This window comes from Abramis brama (assembly GCF_963993115.1).
Source record: "Abramis brama genome assembly, chromosome: 19".
NCBI lineage: Eukaryota > Metazoa > Chordata > Actinopteri > Cypriniformes > Leuciscidae > Abramis > Abramis brama.
This window is the reverse complement of record NC_139981.1, coordinates 34,558,211-34,564,210: the sequence shown is the minus strand read 5'-3', so window position 1 is coordinate 34,564,210 and position 6,000 is coordinate 34,558,211.

The following is a 6,000-nucleotide window of genomic DNA, read 5'->3' as shown; positions in this document are numbered from 1 at the left end:
TTCTGTCTGTACTGCTCTGATCGGATTTTGCATAGTTCATGGTTTATACGTCTCATGCCGCTTCAAATGGAAACGTCAGAAGTTATTATAGGAAACGTGCTGAAAATTGCTGCAGAAACAAGGTTGTGTTGTTGCAAAGTTACTGAGAAAATGACAGTATAACTGAGACGTGTTTTGAAACCGGTGGAGTCGACTGTACAGAGTAAAGCCATGCATACGGTACTGTCACGCAGTATTGCAGCGCGGCGGATACACATTGTCATGTTGTAAATAAGACCACATCTGAATTGCGAACCCCTCCATGTTGTTGTTGTTGTTGTTGTTGTTGTTTTAGGCATATGCCTACCAACACAAAGTCATTGCCATTAAAACCAATGTAGATATGCTGGAAAACGCCTCGGTTACGACTGTAACCTCGGTTCCCTGAAGAGGGAACGAGCGTTGCGTCGAGAATGACGCTATGGGGAACGCTTTGCGTGATGACGTCTTGAAGCACATGTAAAATCAGTCCAATGGTGTGGCGGAACGTCAGAGGCGGGTGACGTCACGTACCAGGAAACTATAAAAGCCGGCCCGAAACAGAAAACGAAAGCTTCGTAAAAGTCTGAAGTCGAGCTGACAGGCATGAAGGAGATATGGCAAGGCGACGCAACGCTCGTTCCCTCTTCAGGGAACCGAGGTTACAGTCGTAACCGAGGCGTTCCCTTTCAAGGGAACTCCCGTTGCGTCGAGAATGACGCTATGGGGAACGTCTATACCAACGCCTCCATAGCTACAAATGTCTGTCCTGTGTGTAATCTAGAGAGCAGCACTAGGAAGACAAAACATGAGACCCTGGAGCAGAGTCTAGATCCAGAGAGTAAAACCTGACGAAAGTGTGCGGTGAGGACCAGCCTGCCGCATCACAGACGTCCTGTAAAGAAACTCCTGAAATAAGGGCCTTAGAGGCCGCCATACTCCTTGTCGAGTGCGACCGGACAGCCAAAGGAGAAGGCTGCCCAGCCGCCTCATAAGCAAGTGAGATAGCCTCGACCACCCACTTGCTCATCCTTTGCTTAGACACTGGACCTCCTTTGTTAGGGGACCCAAAGCACACAAATAATTGATCACTTTTACGCCACAGGGCAGCTCTGTGGACATACGCGTCTAACGCCCGCACAGGGCAAAGCAAATTATTAGCCTCCTGGTCAGCATTTTGAAAGGGAGGAGGACAGAAGGCCTGCAGAACAATAGGTCTGACCACATTAGTGGGGACCTTGGGGATATAACCTGGTCTCGGATGTAGAAAAGCTTTCACCATACCCGGAGCAAACTCTAAGCATGACGGAGCAACCGACAATGCTTGAAGATCCCCAATTCTCTTGAGAGAAGAGATAGCCAGAAGAAAAAGAGCTTTCAAAGTTAGAAACTTCTCAGGAACCTCCTCAATGGGCTCAAAGGGGGCCAGGGACAGGCCTTGAAGTGCAATGGACAAGTCCCATGGTGGCACCCTAGAGCGAACTGCAGGCCTCAGCCTCCAAGTGCCACGAAGGAAACGAGATACCAAAGGGTCTTTCCCCACAGACATTCCACCCAAAGGAATGTGGTAAGCACCTATGGCCGCCACATAAACCTTTAAGGTGGACGGGGTCAGACCTGCAGTGAACCGGTCCTGCAGGAACTCCAGAACTGTACCAATTGGGCAGTTGACTGGATCCAACCGACGGTCACTACACCAAGAAGTGAAGACTCTCCACTTCAGGGCATAAAGTTTCCTCGTGGAGGGAGCTCTGGACTGTAGAATGGTCTCCACAACCTCAGTTGAGAGACCTGACTCTATGAGCTGGGCCCCCTCAGAGGCCAAGCCCACAGGTTCCACAGTTCTGGGCGGGGGTGAAATATCGAGCCCTCCGCCTGGGACAGAAGGTCCCTCCTGACGGGTAGCTCCAGAGGAGGCCCGTCGAGGAGCGACACAAGATCGGGAAACCATACTCTGCCCGGCCAGCGCGGGGCTATAAGAAGCAGGCAAACCCGGTCCCTGCGAACTCTCTCCAGAACTCCCGGGAGCAGAGCAACTGGGGGAAAAGCGTACAGACGTAGCCTCGGCCACGTCTGCACCATAGCATCCAGTCCCAGAGGAGCTGGATGCGTGAGGGAGAACCAAAGTGGACAGTGAGACGTCTCTCGAGACGCAAACAGATCCACTTGAGCTTGGCCAAACTCCCTCCATATCAGCTCCACCACCTCGGGGTGGAGCCTCCATTCCCCGGGCCTCGGCCCCTGCCTCGACAGAGTGTCTGCTCCTATATTCTGGACCCCGGGGATGTAAGCTGCCCTGAGTGACAGTAACTTCCCCTGGGACCACAAGAGGATATGGCGTGCCAAGTTGGATAAGTTGGGCGCGAGCGCAAACCCCCTTGGTGGTTGATATAGGCGACTACCGACGTGTTGTCCGTGTGTACTAACACATGGTGTCCCCTGAGATCTGTGATAAATCTCCTCAGAGCCCGGAAGACAGCTAACATCTCTAGGCGATTGATATGCCAGGAACGATGATGGTCTTCCCACAGACCTTGAGATGAGCGACCCTCCAGGATCGCTCCCCAACCCGTGAGGGAAGCATCCGTCGTTAGCAGTTTGCGACGACAAGGAGCTCCCAACACTGGGCCCTGGGACAGGAACCAAGGTTTCTTCCACATAACCAGGGCACGTAAGCATCGCCGCGTGACCCTGATTGTGCGAAATGGGTTGCCCCTCGGGGAAAACCCCCTGGTCCTGAGCCACCACTGCAGGGGCCTCATGTGCAGCAGTCCAAAAGGTATCACGTTGGAAGCTGCTGCCATGAGACCCAACAGTCTCTGGAACTGTTTGACAGTGAGTAGCTGGCCTAGCTTTACACTTTTCACAGCTGCAAGGATGGACTCTATACGTGGCGGTGACAGGCGCGCCTGCATCGACACTGAGTCCCAAACCACGCCTAAAAAAGTGGTCCTCTGGAGAGGAGAAAGCACACTCTTCTTGGCGTTCAGCCGTAACCCCAGCTCTTTCATGTGGGCGAGAACAACATCTCGATGTTGAACCGCCAACTGATGCGACTGAGCTAAAATCAACCAATCGTCGATGTAGTTCATGATGCGAATACCCTGGAGGCGCAGCGGCGCCAGAGCTGCATCCATGCATTTGGTGAAAGTGCGGGGTGATAAAGCTAGGCCGAATGGAAGAACACGATATTGGTATGCTTTGCCCCCGAAAGCAAACCTCAGGAACTTCCAATGACACGGACAGATGGAAATATGGAAATATGCGTCCTTGAAGTCTATCGTGACAAACCAGTCCTCGGACCTGATCTGTGGCACGATCTGTCTCAATGTTAACATTTTGAACTTGAGCTGCATGACTGACTCGTTCAGAACTCGAAGATCTAAAATGGGACGCAATCCCCCGTCCTTCTTTGGAACTATGAAGTACCGGCTGTAAAACCCGGTTTCCCTGTCGGAGGGAGGTACATATTCTATGGCCCCTTTCTCTAACAGAGTGTTCACTTCCTGTTCCATGACCAGAACCTGCTCGGGGCCCACCACTGTGGGCAGGACCCCCATAAACCGAGGTGGGCGTTTTTTGAATTGTATCTGATACCCTTTTTCCACGGTCTGCAGGACCCAACGAGAAACATTTGACAGTAGCTTCCACGCTGTCAAAGATTCTACTAGAGGTACCAGCCTCTCGAGACTGGTTTCTGGATTTTGTTGTTGTTGAGCAGTCAATTCGTCGCCCTGTAACGGCGCACCGGCAGGGAACGATCGAACAGACTGCTCTAACACCCTCCTCGGAGGGGGCGGGCATCCCGAGGCCACTACGTTTCCGGGTGGTCCTTGAGATATGTGCTCGCCGGAGACCGCTGCGCCCTGTAACACCGGAGGCGGCAGGGTTGGCAGAACGGTCCCCTGAGGGTACCGAAGAGAGACGGGCACCGTAAAAAGAGGTGTTAACCGCTCTGCTTCGGGGGGGACTACCCTCATTTGTCCTGAGCCCTCGGACGTCAGGATTTCTTCCCAGCAGCCTTCTTGGCAGTAATAACGGTCCGCAGATCCGCTCTACCCCTCGAAGACTGCTGGGTTTGAGCGCGCCCTCCGTGTCCCCGAGATTTTTGTGGGGGAGCACGGGAGGACACACTCTGCTTTTGAGTGGCACGATGATCAGCGCTCTTTTTAGAGGAGTGAGGCTGCTCCCGCTCAGCAGCCTCAATGAAAGAGCGGCGGGGGAGAAGTTTCTGGAGTGCAGCAGCCTGTTTTGAAGCTTCTTGCGATTTAGCTACCGCACTGTTCACTGCATCTCCAAATAGCCCAACAGTAGAAACCGGAGCATCTAAAAGAACATGTTTTTCTCTATCTTTGATGTCACTCAGATTGAGCCACAGATGCCTCTCAGTGGCCACCAGGGCTGCCATAGACCGCCCGATTGATTTAGCGGTCTCCTTGGTGGCCCTGAGAGACAAATCTGTGGCTCTACGCAGTTCGGCTACTGTGTCAGGACCAATACCCCCGCCCTCCTCTAAATCACCCAGTAATTCTGCCTGATATGCTTGCATAAGGGACATTGTATGCAGACACGCTGCAGCTTGACCAGCGGCTGCATACGATTTATGAATCAGGGAGGAAGTGAATTTAACTGGTTTGGTGGGAAGTGTAGGAGCCTTCAGGGAAGATGCCGTTGCTGGAGAGAGATAGCTCGCAAGCGTCTCTTCCACCTTCGGCATCTCCCCATAACCATACTCTTTATATTTGTAGATGGAAGAGTAATGTGATGTTTGAGGTGTATATACTCTGTATGACATAGGTTTTCCCCACGATCTCGACACCTCGGTGTGGAGATCGGGGAAAAACGGAAGACTCCTACGCTGAGGCTGTGTACGAGATGGCAGGAAGCGTTCGTCGAGCTTGCTTTTCGAACGAACGTCCTGCCTATCCTCTGGCCACTCAAGAGAAAGTCTGTCAACTGCTCTTGTAACTACATCGAGCAGTTCTTCGAATGCATGAGACTGAGGTGGCGAATCCTCAGACTCAGCTTCAATACTCACAACATCCAACTCCTCAGAGCTGGATAGTTGCAGTATTGGTGCCTCTATCGGGGGGGAAGAAACCGCAGCGCGTGCTTCCACACCCTGATGAGAGGCACTGGATCTGTCAGTAAGAGGCTGAGATAAGGCAGAGCCCGTCTCAACATCCACTGACAGATCCATTTGCGAACCCCAGGTCTGAGATCGCCGCCGAGCCTCAGCCGCGGCGGGACCCGAGCCCTGGGGAACGTGGTCGGGATTGAACCGAGCCAAACGGGATCGGAGCGTCCGCAATGGAAGCGCACAGCAATGCACACAGTCACCACCCTCGAGTGCTGACTGGGCATGCTCCTCTCCCAAACAAACAACACAAAGAGTGTGTGTGTCACCTCCCGTTAAATAACGCGGGCAGGGATGGACACACACTCGATACTGCTGCTTGCTCGCCATATCTGAATAAATATATATATATATATACAGACAACACCAAATAACAAGGACAGATTTCAACACAGAGCGCGACTGAAGACTCAGAAAGCTTTCGTTTTCTGTTTCGGGCCGGCTTTTATAGTTTCCTGGTACGTGACGTCACCCGCCTCTGACGTTCCGCCACACCATTGGACTGATTTTACATGTGCTTCAAGACGTCATCACGCAAAGCGTTCCCCATAGCGTCATTCTCGACGCAACGGGAGTTCCCTTGAAAGGGAACTAAAGAGCAGCATGGACATACAAATCGGATTTGAACTGTTGCGATGCACAATGAGGACAGTCAACAATTTTAGATCAGCTTCCAAACGGATACACAAATAATCAGATTTGGACTGACAGTGTGAACGTAGCCTTGGTTACATGAATCCTTTCAACCGTCAGTCTCATGTTTGTTGTTTTTAACACTTTTTATTCGTGTTTGTAGTTCTAATCGAATCCTCGTCTAACGTGCAATGGGTTGTAGACAATATTAG